Source organism: Thunnus albacares, chromosome 6, assembly GCF_914725855.1.
Source record: "Thunnus albacares chromosome 6, fThuAlb1.1, whole genome shotgun sequence".
Taxonomy (NCBI): Eukaryota; Metazoa; Chordata; class Actinopteri; order Scombriformes; family Scombridae; genus Thunnus; species Thunnus albacares.
In genome coordinates this window covers 4,514,408-4,532,659 of record NC_058111.1, presented here as the reverse complement: position 1 = coordinate 4,532,659, position 18,252 = coordinate 4,514,408, and the positions used below count along the sequence as shown (strand labels likewise).

At 38.6% G+C, this 18,252-nt stretch overlaps 1 long non-coding RNA gene across 1 annotated transcript; it reads left to right on the top strand.

The window, feature by feature from the left end:
- The first annotated feature begins 13,076 nt into the window (after positions 1-13,076).
- Positions 13,077-17,588, top strand: LOC122984444. Its single transcript, XR_006403895.1, has 3 exons — positions 13,077-13,273; positions 16,516-16,582; positions 16,690-17,588. It is a non-coding gene; the product is annotated as an uncharacterized LOC122984444 (long non-coding RNA).
- The last annotated feature ends 664 nt before the right edge of the window (positions 17,589-18,252 follow it).

Sequence of the window (18,252 nt, the reverse complement as noted above, 5' to 3'; positions counted from 1 at the left end):
TGCTGTCTCTTTCGTTCAAGTCCTCTATCTGTGACCGGGTGGGCTGCAGGGTGTGTGTATATATACAGTATATAGATGTATAATATGCATGTGTGTGTGTGTGTGTGTGTGTGTGTGTGTGTGTGCTCTAGTGCAAAGCTGTTAAATTGCTATCTTAAAGGTGACCTCCCCTGCAGACAGGAGATATAACACTTTGAACGACTACAAACTGGACACCAGTGGATACACGTGTGTGTGTGTGTGTGTGTGAGAGAGAGAGTTTTCTAACAGTAACAGAACTATTTTAATTATTATTAATTATTTCTATAACACAGAGAGTCATCAGCATGTAACATAAACAACAAAATGAGACGTGAAATGAACAACACAACAGCTGGTTGATTGTGGATTTGGACGTTTTTAACATACATGAAACAAACTGTAAATCACAGATGATTGAGTCGTAGTATCAAAAGATGGCTATTTATATTCCTGCATATAGTGGAAAAGTCAAATAAAAGAGAAACACATATGGAGCCAGAGTGTGTGACACTTTTTTTTCTTGCTTTTGAAATGCACCATCAGTTAAAACTGTAATTTGTGTCACAGTGGTGTCAAACTGTCAGTTCTTCTTGTATATTTCTAACATACTTATATAACCTTATGAGGTAGAAACTATATTCATTTTCAACTATACAGCATCATGATTTAAAACTCTGAAATAAATATACAGTACTGTGCAAAAGTTTTAGCCACTTTAGATGTTTATACGCATCTATAATACGACACCATCAAGGAGGCGTCGACCCCAAACATACATCCAGAGTCTTAAAGAACTTTCTTCAGCAGAAGAAGAAGAACAAGGAGTCCTGCAACAGATGGTCTGAAGCCCTCAGAGCCTTGATCTCAACATCATGGAGTCAGTCTGAGATTAACATGAAGAGAGAGAAGCAGCTGAGACGCCGAAATCCACAGAAGCAACTTTTGCAAGATGCAGGAACAAGCGACCTGCCGAGTACCTGAAACACTGAGGAGAACTGCTGCTGTTTGAAAGGCGAAGCTGCTCACAGCAACATATCGATTTCATTTAGATTTATGCAAAGTTGAACTTGTCAACAAGTCTAGTTGCTCTTGACTCGACTTTTTTTTGGATATTCCATTACCTGGATAACTGAGAATCTCTACAGACAAAACATTACACAAATGTATTTCATGTACAATAATGAATCCACTGAAATTAAAAAAAAAAAAAGTGGGGTGACCAGCTGGTGAGCTGTTTATTCCAAATAACCAAAATGTAAATAAGCTCATGGGCTGTTTTATCTCTTGACAACTACTGTACAAAGATATGATGCCTCCTGGCTGAGGCTGTGCATATATTATATTATTTATTTATTTATTTATATATTGTTGTGGAATTTTCCATCTTTAGGGGTTACACTGGGTCAAGCCGGAGCCTTTAGGTCACACACTGTTTTCTCTCCTCTCCTTGAGACTCCAGCTGTCTGTGATGTTTTGGGGAAAGCAGAAACCTCTCTAATAAAGGGTAAATTAGCATTGCCATGGTTACCAAGGTCGGAGGGGCATTCCCAGACAACACAGATAGGTGGATGTGTAAATTCTATTGACACAATCAGACATTCAAACCAGAATGTGCTGACGGTGACCTGAAGTTCCATGCAACGTGACCTGAACTAACACGGGTAAAATGCAGTTCCTTGTTTAGAAACTAGTGAACCAATTAGACTAATTTTTCATATTGTAGGCTGATCTGCTGAGGTTAAAGACTAAGAGTCAGACTTTCAGGGGGCAGAACGCAGAGAGACAGCATCCGAGTTGCAGATGACTTCAATGTTCGCTATTTCAGTTTCTCCTTGATCAAGGGCTGACCATCGCTCAAAATATCCACATATCCATGGAATATATATATACATATATATATATATATATATATATATATATATATATATATATACATATATGTCGTATTATCGTAATAAATCTTTTGGGTCTCAGTTGAAAAAAGTTTCAGATCGGCTCAAGGACAAAACTTCTCTTTGATGTTCAAAAAATAAAAGAATCATCAGGAGTTGTGAGCAGCAAAATGTACTTTAATGCCGGCAAAAAAGGAGAACAATATATAGTACGCACAGTGCTCACCACGTATGTTATGAGTTCCTGGTCTCAGGGCGTGGTCTTTTATACCATTTGGGTCTCCATAGGTCACACCTTTTGTCCAACCTCTTTATACAAGCCATTCATACCATTATAATTGCTTTACATCATCTGTTGCAGACGCAAAATCTGCCTAGGCATATCCAGTTCTATCCAGTCATGCTCTTTTCCTTTTATGACTGTTTAGGGTCACTTTACACCATTATGGCCAAATCCTCTCCTGGCTTTATCTTTCTTACAAGTTACTCTTGCCATTTCTTATTTCTTGATCCTTTCTTGAGGTTTTTTTTTTTTAAAGGGTATGATTACTTTTAACATATTCTGTGCCCATATATTAATCAAGTTTTTCTGTGATGTATACATACAATATAATAATAATAATTCAAAACACTTCTACTTAATGCTTATCATCTTAACAGTAATCATTTGCATTGTGTGTCTCTCTCAACACATCATAAGTCATATAAAATGACACCACAGTATATCTTTTATATTGTCAATAAAGAATTTCAGTCAATCAATCAGACCGAGCCCCGAGGTTAGGGAAAGATCATGATCACAGTTTTATATGAGTAAATATTGATGCTAATTTGTACAAGTAAAATCAGTTCAGCTCATAATCAAAGTGCTGAACAACAGCCAAAATAAAATGATCGGAGCTACAACGAGACACCTCCATGCATGCAGCTAGAAACTATCAACAAACATCATGACTTTCACCACGAGCAGATCTACCAGAGACAGCAAAACCGTAACGCTCGCAGCCTCATAGCACACAGACGCTGCTCGGCATAAAAGCACAGACTAAACAGACTCAATAGATCATTTGTCAGCAGTGCACTTAACTTTTCTGCCTGTATCAGTTTCCAGATTTTACTCTATTAGCTGACATCAGCAAACACACCAAGAAGCTTTTTGTGGTCATTTCTATAGCAGAATATACACAGTCTGGGGGGCCGAAAAAAATGTTGCCGTGACAGAAACGGACTGAGCAGACTGAGAGAGAATAAGTGTCTGGAGAAAAGTGGAGACTGAGAGAAATAATTAATCTGCTGAAACAGTTTAATCAGTTAGAAGAGTGAAGCTCCTCCTCTGAACATGTCAGACAATCCAGTTTTAGATTGTGCAATTAGTTTCACAATTCCATTAAATACAATCCTGTTCCACTGGTATTAGCCACTGATCTACTGGACTGGAAATTAAATTATACTCATTATCCTGTAATGGGTACAATGGAATAGAAGTTTCTCCTTCTGGCCTTTTCTGTCCTCAACCAACCTTTTCTGTTTATGTGCTGAGCTGGAAACTAAATAATAACAGTTAATTCCATCTTTATATTAAACATTTTATCATTTTCCCAGTTTATATTTTGTATCTACATTGCGAACGTGCTGCAGATATGTAGAGAAAACATTTAAGCATTTTTGATCCAAGACTTGTGAGCAGGAATTTCTCAAATTCCCACATGCTTGTGTTTCATGAGCAGAAACGCTGTACAGTGACTCTCAGATTTGCATATTTGTCAGTCTCATCCACTGGATACAAACTGATGTGGAAACACTAATTATTTTTTTTTTGCACTAATCCCTGGGAGCTGCAGCAAAAAAAAAAAAAAAAAAATCCACATATGCAGCCACCAATTAAGCTGAAGTTTCCTGTGGCCAAGCAGAGAAAGATAGTTATCCTGGGAACGTTTTAACTTTAACACATTCTGCTGGTGCAGAAAATACAGGCCATAATAAAGTAAAAATGTGCATGCGGCTCTTCACAGCACAATGTTTCAGTCCTCATGAGAGCTGCTTTGCCATAATCAGTAATCCATTTCCAAAGTGGTACTGCTTTGCACACATGGATGGGCTTCTGATGGCATGGTACTGTTCCAATGTCATGCTTCATGCTCAATATTGATCCGAACAATATTGTACTTTTGGAGGTCATCACACAGCATCATTTTGACAATGGCCTCGACGTTTATCTGGTCGCCATAGATCCTGGAGTCTTTACACGTGTATTAGGTGGGTTCCTCCATCTGAAAGTGTTGGGATATTAAAGACAGCTTCATTCAATAAAATCACAAGGATGTGTATGTGTTAAGTCTTCAGGGAAAGCCTGTTTAAAAGCTGTTTTTTCCACCAATGCCAAGTCATTGACAAGGAGCAATATTCCCATTCTGTTCTTTGTATTGGTCCATTGAGCCATTTTTTCCCCCCTGAGCTGCCCTAAACCCAGTCAAGTCCATTGTTTTAGCATTCCCTGTGTAGCCAGGCCACTGAGGTTGAGTGTGGATGCACTCTGCTGTGTTCTGGCACTGGAGAACCAAATGTTAGTCAGCTTTGTTTGAGATTTTGCTAGATTTTGGATGAATTAGCTCCAGTTAGCATCACCTGGACCGACTTTGGACCAATGTGAGCATCTGAATCGAGCATCAATTAAAAAAAGGTAACAGCAGCAAACCAACTTTGAACCTCAAAATGATTTAAAAAGGCAAAATATCGATCCCAGTCAGATCTTCGTATGGCCAAAACTTGGTGTTGTTCTGTTAAGGATTAAAGTCTCCCTCGCCTCTAAAATGTGTTTTTTCTACTTGTTACGTCAGTTGGATGTTTGAGCTTCACTGTGCAGAATGATTTATGTGCAGAGTTTGGCTCTAGAAGGATGTTTTCACGTTCATCTGTTGAATATTTTTCTGTGCTCACCTGAAATCTGAGTTTAAGGTACAAGCATGATTTGTGATGTGGTAATTTTTTTATTCATTTACTTATTTTAATGGAAAAACCCATATCAGACACAAATTATTACTCCAAGCAGATTATCTTTACAAGCATGTTGTTCAAGTTAGCAGGATGCTTTTATGCTACTTTATCTGGGTCTTCGAAGTAATTTTTGAGCTGTGGTTGAGAGTTCAGAACATGCAAGTGTTGTTTGATATTTATTTCAAAATCTTTAGACTGTGCAGAATACTTGAAGTACCACATACTATTGTCGTTTGGTCTTTTTAATAAGGCTTTTATCTTGGGACTCACTGCACTCAACCTGTCTTGCTGTTTTAATCCATCCCTCATTTGAATCTGTGTTCATCTGCCTGCTTCTCATAGATTCCTTGATTACTGCCATATGAAGAATGTCACCACAGTTTTGTAAACTGAATTTAACTGAAGTGCGATAAAACCAGGATTGAGAGCTGAATACTTTAGCTGATTCACGTCTGCATAAGTCTGGGAAGTTGTTGGTGATTATTATCACCACTTATACCTGATAATCCTGAACATCCGGTGTAAGATGAGGATTAACAGTGACAATACTACTGGTGCAAGATGAGGCCATCAACTGTCTCCACCATAATCTCATTAGCTTAACGTGATTACAACAAGATATCACTATTAATTAAATAACATTTGAATTGTTGTGTGAAAGTGATACACAGCAGCCTCCACGCAAAGGTTCACTGTGGACTTTTGTTATCTTGTCAACAACAACAACAACAGTCCTAACAAAGATAGACATAGACAATGAATAACAGGGTGTGAAGTGACAAATACACTGTTTATGTGTGTGTGTGTGTGTGTGTGTGTGTGTGTGTGTGTGTGTGAGAGAGAGAGAGAGAGAGCGAGCAGTGGTTGCTGTTGTTGTTGTCAGGTGTTATTGTGTGAAGGCGAGGTGATTCCTCTTCTCTCTTATCTTGTTGTTCTCTTGTCTCTGTCAGCCAGCTGTCTGCTGCACAACTGCTCAAACACACACACACACACACACCGACACAGGACACACACATATTGTAGGCTCCCACACACACACACACACACTCATTGTCATCTACTCATCTACACACAAACACGCACAAATACACTGAACAGAGCAAAATGGCGGCCGTTAGTAGCCTAGAACGCAGTGGTGATTTTTGCTTCTTGCCACAGCTGAAGATTTCAGATTTTTTGCATATTTTACTTGTAATTCCCAAATCATCTTCAGTATCCTAATTTACTTTCATACATTTTATTAATGGGTTGCATTTTCTGCTGTCAGGTCAATTTCATGAGGTACTTGCTCCAAATGTTGGAGGTCCATATTCAGAGCTATTAAGTTGTTAAATCACAGGTGTGATATGCATTACAGTTTCAGGGCCAGTTCACTTGTTGAGACATAGTCAGTGAGTTTGTTTCATCAGAGCAGAGTCATCAGTCACTGCAGAAAACACCAGCCCTCTTGTGATCCTAGAGTGGTGTGACAGAGTGGTGCTTCCTCCTCTAATAAGCAATCTTCGGCTGACACTGGCTGGCAGGGACTTAAAGTGCAACTTTACAGATTTTCACATTGATTCCTATAGTTCTAATGTGGGAATATATATGAATGACATTAAACTTTACTCTGTTCTCTGCCTGTATGGTAATACTCCTCTTCATCCAGATGCAGAAGTCTCTAAAGATCAGCATTGGACTACAAACTACTCCTTGTTTTTTGTGATGGTGCTTTTGAAGAATGCCAGGGAAGGGAAGTATCTGAACTCAGGGACCAAAACAATATGTCCATCATGTTGTTTTCTTGCTAGCCATAGGGCAAAGCAGACAATATCAGTATATTTGGAAGAAAACTAGTTTCATGCTACACTGTTGGAATCAGAGATGTGGCGCTATCGTTACGTTAGGTTTTTTCTAGTCATTGGGCACCAATTTCAAAAATATCTGCACGTTTCTACTACATAGGTGATCTAGTTTTAAGAAACCATCTTATTTATAGTGTTGACATTCCTCTTTAAAGGTGCTGCCAGACACTGAGCGGCTGCTGTGTGGCAGTATCGACGTTCTGTGTTTCGAATCCACTGAGCCAACTCTGATCCCACCAGCCTGCACACCTAGACTGCTGCTATTCACCTCGTATAATCTTATCACGCTGCTAAATAGAAGAGGTTGTCGCTTTAAATAGAGGAAATGTAAAGCAATATAACACAATTAATATACAGTGGTAAGTTTTACTAACAAGGTTGTCATAAACAATGTTTATTTTGTTTCTCTTCATTGATCTGTCTGTTCACTGCTCATAAAAAAGGTGTATCATACAGGAAACTTAGATAGCTGTTGTATTATTTCTCAATGTGTTTCCTTCACTAAAAATAAACTCGTAAACTCCGATGGCAGCGCTAAAAAGAACTATGCACAAGAGCGGCAGCCGCCCTCCCTCTCAACTGCTCGCTGTCTAAAAGCACCTTAATTACTGATGAAATTAACATTAATTTACTTACAGCTTATATAATCTGTCATCAACAACATCTGTCATGTCAACCAGGGAGAGTGAGGGTCAACTCCAGCGAAAAATGAAAAGCCTGCCGTCTGATTATTTAATATTTTTCTCTTTGTTAATTAACGGAGTGAGGAAAAACAAAATATTCTCTCTCTTTCTCTCTCTCTTTATATATATATATGTATATATACACAACAAATATGTCAGTGTCTTTTAACAGTCGAACCAAAAAAAAATTAAAAAAAATAGACTGAGCTAAGAACAAAATGGTTTTCTGTTACTTCCCCAAGTAACAGGGAGAAAGTGTTGCAATATAAGGTGTCATTGTAAAAATACGTCCACAGGAAAAGACAGTCAGATTGATACACACATGCACACACACACACACACACACACACACACACACGTACACACACACATGCTGAGGAGCTGTCAGGTCTGCAGAATGCTGATGTGGGCAGACAGCTCGGTGTGAGACAGCTGCAGTCTTTGATATTGAGATAAGAGGTCACTGAAGGCACACACACACACACACACACACACACACACACACACACACAAAAGACATGAACACTTACCTGCACACAAGCAGACACTACATCCATACACAAAGAGAAACCTGAGGCTTTATTTACATGCCTTTAAACACACACACACACACACACACACACACAGAGTGAGTGAGTTTGCTGACACTCACCTCTTCTCCACCTCAGACTGGATGTGATGGTTGAACTGAGAGCTTCTGTGTTCACATATGACACCATTTTCATGAAACATTCACTTACTGTTAGTTTGGGTCATTCAACTGTTGCTGAACACTGTTTTCATGTCCCTGCATGGCTGAAAGCTGAAGACAGAATAACACTGTACGCTGAAAACTTGCTAATAAAATAGTTTTGAAGTGACCATACTAACTTAAAGTATTCTTTTTCTGAAAGTACCCAATGTTCATGCCCACATGGCCGGTGAGGAGAGGTCATATTAAACTACATGGACCATAGATCAATGTAATAAAAACTGTCAATCACAGCTGTCAATCAATGGCCACATGATAGACAACCAAAGATATAAGTCTTCAAATCTTAATGGAGGAATAATTTCCAAAATCACCACCAGCACACTTATGAGAGGGCCTGAATCTAGTATTTGGGATTAATATTTCTAGAGAGAAGTTGAGGCTTTTTAAATGGGAGTCAGTTGGAGCGTCTAGTGGCCGTCGGTGGCACTTTAAGACGTGGTATTAACCCTAACCCTAACCCACATGTCAGAGCTTTTTTGCCCCCTAGTGGCCAAGAATCAACTGTTGTAGCTTTAAGGACATTTTTTTTGTTACTACAGCTTTGTGCCAGAATCTCCTCTTGAAACATGTTTCATTATAATGTAAAATATTCCCCAAATGTTACAAAAACACATCATCTAACAGATTTAAGTTTATATTTCGTGGAAGTAATATTTCCAACTGTTGTCATCAGCGTCTTAAAAGTGAAATTCTGATCATACATTGCATCAACCAAAACACTGAAAAACATTTTGAAATAGCTCAGAAACATCTGAATCTGAGTTCCAACCTGGTAAAACAACACAAAGAACCCAACACTTTGCTGGATGAAGGATAACATCTTGAATGAGTGCAGAGTGTTTGGCTTGTGACAGTTTCCAGTCTGCAGCAGCTGTCTGACTCCGTACTTAAGAGGATTCACTATAGAACCTGAATCTGCCATCACATCGGAGCAGAGGCAAACATCTGCCTGCTGACACCGAAACCAGACACATGAATCCCATCTATAGCTCTTATGGAAGCTGTTGCATTTGTTGCTTTGATGACTTTTGTTCTCGTTTTCCCCTTTCTGTCTTTCTGCACATCTGTGACTTTCAAATACTGAATACTTTATGATATAGTCAACATCTCGGTTTTCAGATCTGCTCCTGTTTGAATTAGCTATTTATACAAACTCAACACTTCTCCATGTTTACCTGTTGTCATGTTAAATGATGATATAATGTTCAATTGCAACAGATTTTCAACAATCTTTACATTATAGGACATTATAAGTCTTTCAGCAGCTCAAACGGTGTAATTATTGACCATTAATAAACATACTATATTACTACTGACTATCCAAAATGCTCTTTAGCAAACACAATCTTTCATCTTTCAGTAAAGTATAGAATTTGCTGCTTTGTTTTGAAAAATGAGACTCAATCCTTTTACTCATCGGTGGTGAATAAAGCATCGTGTCCTGGAGAAGAGTTGCATGACATGTTTTAAGTTGTTAGGCTTTTAATTTTAAACATCTACAGGAAGTGTTAAGTCTCATTGCTGGTAACCTAACCATGCTCGAATGAAATCTGTCATAATTTTTTGAACACCAGCTTTTACTTTAGAATTTAAAATACATGAGGATGAACACTTGGTACTGGCTGCCAGGTGGGGAGGGGTGTGAGCTGGTCAGTTGCAAGGAGAGCCTGACGTAACAAAACTGTGTCATGATTGTAACGTAAAGAAGAGAGACGTTCAGCAGGATCCTGGGAATAGCGGAGAAAACTCTTCATGAATGAGGGGGGGTGTTGGTACAATGTGATACAGTGTCAACGTGTGTGTTCAACCTGTATGTCTGTACAGCAGCTTCAGTAAGAACCTGCCTCTGGGTAATGTAGGAGCGACTTAACACACACACTGGTCACCTACATCAGGCTGCTGCTGCTGCTCCGGCTGGCTGCTTTTAATGAGAATAATACAGTGGAGCTGCTGGATGAAGATGTAATACTATGTTGACAGCATGTTATTACTGTTGTGTGTTACACTGTTGTGATAAAAATATGTTCAGAATATGCTCACGGTACTTTGGAAGTGAAGTAGCCTGAGGTATGAAACTATATGTATGGTTACATTACAAAAATCTTGGCATGGTTGCAATGTAATTTGTCAAAACAAGCAGTCATTGGAGTAAAAGATAACATTTTCAGTCATTGCATTATTGTAACAAAGTGTTGTGTGTGTAGCCTGATACAGCTTATGTCTTTATGTCATACAGTAGAGCTTAATTTCCTCTCAATACAAAAAACCCCCGACAGTGTGATTGGACAATACAGCCGCAGGGGTTTCTGCATAGCGTTCAGTATCATGCTTATCCCCATGCTGTGGTATTTTTATTTGTTTGTTTACACATTTATTGATTTGTACACAAGGACATTCACATGTTATAAAACCACACTTTTACACTCATGAACTCAGAGTGAACAAATGCTTGTGCAGAGGGAATAGGTAGCTTCTACAAAGACATCTCCTAAAAACTCAATGAAGAAAAATAATGAGGAGTAAAAATAAAAAGAGAGAGAGAGAAAAGAGGAAACAAAAAATGATGTTTGTGGCTTTATAGAAAGTGTACTTAAAACACACCGTGTGAGTTAAGGCAATAAACAACAACATTAATAAAACTGTACATCGTCCAGGGTTTTCTCTGCCTATCTAACTCAAAGGCGGCTCTCCTTTGTATTACTGACAGCCGCCTTTGTTGAAAATTCTGCTGACAGAACGAAAAAAAGAGGAACTCAGCTGCGAGGGCAGTGCAGCACCCGGACAGAGCACAAACACGCCGGAGTTATCTTGTAATTCATGTTCAACACAGGCGGCGGTTACAAGCATGTTTTGATTTAATGACTAAATAATCACCTTTTGCGAGAACAATGTGAAGAATATTGTGAACTTTCTACGCCGTCACGCAGATGTTAGAGGAGCAGAGCAGTGAATGAAACGAGCTGACCAACACACACTGCAGCATTAAACAACTTAATCCAACCCCGCCTCCCTCTCAGTTTATTCTCTTACAGGCAGGAGACTGTAAGATGCCTTCAAATTAATTGATTGATTGATTAATTAATGCAGTTAACTTTTTAAAATAAAAAGGCTACGGACCATTTACCTTATCTGCCAGTTATATTTCATATTGTATTTCAGTGGAGTAAGGACACTAGTGAATGGTTTTGCACACAGTGTACTGGAGCAAGAGACTGAAAATAGTGCTGCGTTTTCTATTCATCCAATCGAGAATCAGTTTTGAATGGAGAATAGATTCTGAATCGATTCGGCACCGAGTATTGTGATAGTCTTGAATCAGGAGATAGTCATATTGTCCCAGGTCTTCAAAATAAACACCGTCACAACCTTTATTTTTCATTTTTTTTTGTTCCATCTTGGTATAAAATTTAAATCTCTATGGACACTTTTGTCTGTCAAATTGTGATTTTTTTCACTAAAGCGCACAACACTCTAAAGGTGCGTGCGCTGCATCTCGCACGTTCTCCAGCCTTTGCCACCTTTGTCTCAAAAAAAAATCCAGGGAAAAAGCCTGAGTGTCGGCTCAGCTTCAGTTAACATTCACAGAATAACTATTGCCTGAGAAACTCAGGAAAGTCCATTAAGCATGTGTACTGTATAATCCACACATTACCGAAGGATTAGAGCCCAATAAGATGGCAATATATAATAAATAGTGATAATACTTCAGCAATTTACCCATTTTAAATAAACACAGAGTACTAAATTGTTGACTTTCATTAAGACCAGATAGGATGGAATAACATGGCCTTATATTTCCATCTTTATCTAGACAGAAACCCCATCAGGAGACGTCTGTAAACTAACTAACTACAAGCTCAAGCAGCACATTATGAATCTGCCTCTCAAGTTTAAAGAAAAAGAAAGTGAAATCAATGGGTGAAGGCTTTTCAGGCTTTTGCCAATCAATGATTAAAAGTATCCTGTGAAGTTTTGTGCCTGCTAGCAGCACTGTGAAGCAATGCTTTTATGAGCTGCTCCCCTGTTTGTTTGTCTCTAATGTACATGATCGTATCTCACGTAGAGCTGGATTTCTGTATAAATATCCTGCTCCTTGTTTATTGCATCTCTAATTGTAGCTTTTCAGAGAACTTACTGTCAGCCGCACTGACTTGCACTCATCGCGCTAACAGCTAATAATCATCGATGCAGCGTCCCGATACACAGGTGGAGGTGCATCTTTGATTTGATGAAAGGCATAATTTACAAATCAGACAAGTCTTCAACAAACATGAACTCTTCATTTAACCCACAGCTTCCACTTAGAATTACAACCAATCTCTCCGAACGTGGCCCCCGCCATGACGTTTGATCTTTTAAGGGCAAAGCGTTAATAGAAATATCAACCTTTTAATGTGACGAATGAACAAAGTTTCAAAGGCAATAAGTAGAGAGAGCGCATCGCCTTCAGCTGGATGGAGAGAAAATCGATGTGGAAATCAGTGTGGGCAGCGAGGAGCACAACAGTGATGACAGAATAATGACGGTAATAATTGCTTAGATGGAAGCACTTTGCTGAACAGTGGTGAACGTGTTTGCTAAAGGGTGAACTGTGGCTTTAACTGCAGCGCTTTATGGTGCAAACAAGACTAAAAATATAACTCAGTGGTGTGTAACAGCGTGACTGCTTGTCTCTGCTTTTTGTAATATCAGGGAGTGTAATGATGTGACCAAAAAAAAAAACACAAAAGGTGCGTGTGTGTGTGTGAATATGTATGCATGTGAGCCCTCTCAGGCTCAGCACGCAGGCACCTCTCACCTAAGATGACAGCTCCACAAAACGGGGGTATAACGAGCAATTAGACGTGTCTGTTCGTCCAATCAGATCCTAATTAGCATGAAACACGATTACCAGCTAAAAAACTGCAGATAAGGCCCGGATGAGTCAAATGAGAAATGATTCACAGGCGTAAATGTTTCACATAAATGAATTTTAAAAGCGGCGAACAGCAGTGAGAGCAGCTCGCGGAAGCTTCGGGCAAGATGTTTATTCGCAGGGATGATTTACGCAGCAGGATTCAGGGTTGAAATGCTAAACGTGAATCGGTAGGGAACTGTTTAGTTTATTCATCTGCTCACCAGTGACATTAGATCATTTTCTTAAGGATGGAGTGTTGCCAATATCCACAGAGGGTTATAGAAGAGGAGACACAGAAAATGTACAAATTCAAGCAGGCTTCTTTTATATTCTGGTGGCTTCGCAGTGAGTGGAGACCATAGTATGGCTCCCCTGAGGGGACGGAGAGCAAAACATTTTAGAGAGAGAGCTGATATGGAAACTAGAGCAGCAACACAAACACTTCTAGCCCAATTCAGAGTAGAAGCACCCTTCATAAATTTTAACTGAAGAATAAGAGGAATAATTCGGACCAAAGTACACACATATACATATACTATAACTGCAATTACATCAAAGTACTCGTCCTGACATGTACTTGGTCCTCACATTAGCCACAATCACAAATTTATCTCCGAGAGCTTTGTAACCTGCACATCATCCTTGCAAAAACTCACATCCACACACTGTCTCGTAAATATGAAATTAATTTGCATCAGCAATTACATTTTTATGGAAACCATAATGCAGCCAGATTACGTTTCTTTATACTGAATATATTTGATAAACAATCATGAACATATTTCATTTGTTTTCCTACAACATCTACTCAAAGCCATTAAGGCATATTTGACATATTTGTATGGTTCTGTTGAGGAAGCTCAAAGCACTCGGTTAATGTTCTGGAAAGATGGCGGCTGTGGTTAAATACTGAGAAAGTCAATGATGACTTGAAGCACGAGATGGGAGACGTAGCTCAAACCTGTCGACGTCCTGTGTTTTGCACGGCCATACTTTATATGCCATGATCATGATCACAGTTGGCATGTGCAGATATTGTAATAAGCAAGAACTTTAAAACTGTTTGCAATGGATACAATTTGGAGTTTTTGCAGAATCGTCTAAAATCTACACTCTGGTTTGGCAATATGATTGGTTGAGGTTGGAATGGACATGTCTGAATAAACAGTACCAGTCAAAAGTTTGGACACACCTTCCCGTTCCCATGAATGATACATTGTGTCCAACCTTTTGACTGGTGCTGTATAAATGAACTCTTTTTTTACTTCATTGATTAACCACTTCATTGCTGTTTTCCAGGTGGCCAAGAGGCACAGAAATACATTTATCTTCACATACAAACTTTTTTTTCCTTTTTTTTAAATTTTATAACATTTTCCCTCATGTCCCTTTTTGGGCGCCATCTGATAGTACTCTGAGCATTGTGAGGTAAAGGATATGTCTGGTGATTCTTCTTATTGTCAACAAATCTCATGTGCAGAGCCAAGCCAACAATGAACTGATCTACTAGTGTTGTGTGTGTATCCAAAGCCTGATATATCTTAATCCTCTGTGCTGTAGACCTCCGTTGTTGTCCAGAAACTATTAAAAACACATCAGTGAGTCACACCGCTGCACTGGGTGACATGTTCTTTAATTATGAAGAGTTTGGTCACGTTAGTTTGTTTAGAAACGGCTCCAAAGACTAATAACAGCATCATGTTTTCAGTCTCAGAGTTCTGTGTGAGGCAGACGCTACTGAGCATGTGCGGGAACCTGGTTGTGTTCATGGTGCTTCGAAGGCTGCTACATATCACAACCCCTTGATTTTGAACTACATTGTATATTGCAAAGAACTTTAGTAAACCATTGAAAAAAGGTGAAAGATAAAGCTCTGAAAATAAAAAGAAAAGAAATGCTTACATCTGAACAAATGTGGAAAAGGGGAATGCATCTTTAAATCAGCATCTTCATTGAAAATGTATAAGTACTATGATAGGAAGCAAATAATCATCTTATTCTTACACACTCATGTTACACACACCCTTAATTATTTTCCTCTGCTGCTCTGACTCACACACACTGACACATGCATGTATTTGCACTCTTCAATGAATAGAACTTTTTTTCAGACTCTGGTTTTTATTGTCTCACCACCAAAAACATACCAATTTGTGTCTCATGCATTTTTTATAGGCCTTAAAGAGAGAACTATTTTGTCTATAACTTAAGACAACCTTGGCCTGCTTGTGTTTTTAACCTCCATTGAGAAACTTCATCTTTTAAAGGGCGCCTTTCAATCACGACACATTTCACTTTTTTTTCTGTATCCTAATCACACTCTCTTATGTTAAAAAATCCATTCTTTTGTCATTCAAAATCAAAGAGCACCTCGCTCCTCATGTTTTTTTCACCATTAGCAAAGAACATTTTTTTTAATTTAATGTCTATTTCATGATTTTTATATTCAGAAGTGAAGATTACTGCATTTAAGACCAGATTCCTAAAGAGCACCTTCCAGTTTATTTCTCTTTTCTTTGTTTGACATGAAGATCTTGGTGATTTTATGTAAAACTCTGCATGTAACAGTTGCATTCCTCCTGTTTGTTTCTCTAGGATGCAGTAAACTAGTGCAGGTGGAGGCTTTGTAGAGGAGGAATGAATTAAACTTTTCACTGAATGATTGGTTTAAATTCTCAAAACCATGCAGCCGAAAATCTGAAAACAGAAACTGAAGAATTGTGTTCTCTCTCCTAAGGTTACTGTCCAGCTCGTCCTTTTCTGGTTATTTACAAATTCAGACATTTAATTTGCTTTGTCCAACAGCTGAATTTACTGTGTTCCCTTTTGGAGCCAAACCAACAATGAACACATCTACTAACAAGTATTGTGTCGGTTTCCAAAACCTGATATACTGTATCTATTCTTCTATGTTGTAGACCTCTGCTGTTGTCCAAAAACTATTAAAAACACATCAGTGAGCCACAGCACTGCACAAAGGAAAGAGATATATATCAGGCTTTGGATACACACACATAATACAGTACCAGTCGAAAGTTTGGACACACTTTCTTATTCAAAGGAATGGAAACACCTTCCCATTCCCTTCAATGAGAAAGTGTGTCCAAATTTGTAAGTAGGATCATTTATCGTCGATTGTTTATTGTTGGTTTGGCTCTGCACATGAGATGTGTTGACAGTATGAAAAATATAGAAAACCGCCAGTTAAATCCTTTAAACTAAATTTCAGGTAGGAACAGAAGAACAAAAATCCTGAAATTAGCTTCCTACAAATGAGACTGACCTCCCAAGAAAGTCGATAGCATCGTTCGTTTCAGCAAATCCCCCGAAACAGCATCTGTTTATGTTCAAGAGACAAAGCCCTCTAGTGGCCAAAGGAATTATGACTCGTCAGTCCATAGAAAAGCAGTCATTTTGTGTGATGTTATAGGGAGATCAGTGTGGACGGATGGGTCAACAAATCGTTGGACTTAAACATGGGAGACTGTTCAGTCAAGGTGAGTTTCTTTTAATCATTAATCTTAATCCTGACCAAACCTTGACCATAGCGGACAAACTACATATTTTGTTGTTTAATCTGAAGGACCTGTTCTAAAACTTGCAGACACTTTGAGCAAGGCAGCGTGATCCACCAGCTGCTTTAGTGCAGCCAGTGGATAGCTAGCTGCCCTTTGGGGTTAACAAGGTATTCAATGTCTTCTTTATCTTATGTGAATAAAGAGCAGGGTGCAGCTGGAAAAGGGAATGTATGCTGGGTTATGTTCAGCTTCACCAAAAACTGAATTCAAACTGTATTTTCTTATTTACGGTGTAATTGCAGAGAAAGGAGACAGTAATTTCCAGCAATCATCCAAAAGAAGAAGAAGAAAGAAAGTATCTTTGCCTCAAGAGAGAACATTTTATGATGATAGAGAGAGAAATGGAGGCAGAAACCAACAGCAGATGAACCAAAAATGACACATTCATGAACACACAGGGGTTTTGGTGGCCTTGTAGTGACACTGAATTGGAAAACTTGAATTCCAGTCTGAGGACTTTCAATCTGAAGACTGACTGACTTTAACGTTTTATGTTCATCTTATACTCATGTTTACATTCATGTTTGTCCAGAACTACCATATGCAGGTATTTGCAGAGTAAAAATATTAAATGGCTATTGCTAAAAAAGTACAGACCATAAATAGTATCAAGAAAAGGGTCAGACATGATGAAAATCGTAACTTCAACAGCTATGCTCTTATTTCCTAGAACCTATATTTATTAACAGTTCCTAAAGTCCACACTAAATGAGCTAAAAGCTAATTAAAACTTGATGTAAAATTGCAAAATTTGGTTTCACCTCATTCAATCTGATATTGTGATGTAACATGGTGACATTTTGTGTTATTTGTTTTTATGTTGTTTGTCTGTACTGTTGTTGCCCTTGGCCAGGACACTCTTGAAAAAGAGATTTTTAATCTTTGGCTATTTTTCTCTTTACTGTCTACAAACAGCCAATAAATGTGTTTTCAGGCTATGAATCATTTAAGGGAGCTTATATGTGTGTAGTTATTATTAACTGAACAGTGTCACTGTTTGGACCCATACCTGGTGTTTAAATGTGATCTGTAGCTGGATACTCATCTTGATTATGACATCCAATCTGTGTGCCTTTGCGTTTATTAATAAACGGCCTCATTATCTTGATTCAACATGCAATCAGTTAGGTGGGACAGGAGGTCAACAAACATGGTCTACCCCATGTCAAAGGAAGTAATGCGATATGATCACAACGCGAGCAAAAGATGTGGTCTGAACGAAACGATCCAGATCCAGATACATTTGTGTGTTTTTCCTCATGCAGCTAATATATCCAGATACACATTATGCATAATTTACATGTGCTCATCTATATCATCATGTAGATTTCTCGTTTAAATTGAAAGGTTTTCTAATGGTGTTCAGTTCACCTAAACCAAATCTTTTTTCACCTCTCTTTGAATTCCATGCCTCTAGCTTCGCAATGTATCAGAACACATCTTTACCCTCCGGTCCAAGACACATCATCACATGATGTGTGTCATTTCATGCCTCCGGCACACACAGGACATGCTGCAGCTTGACATATCAGCGGGTGGTGCTCTGAATATAAAGCGAATGTGAAGCGCTACCCTGGATTCAGGAGCCT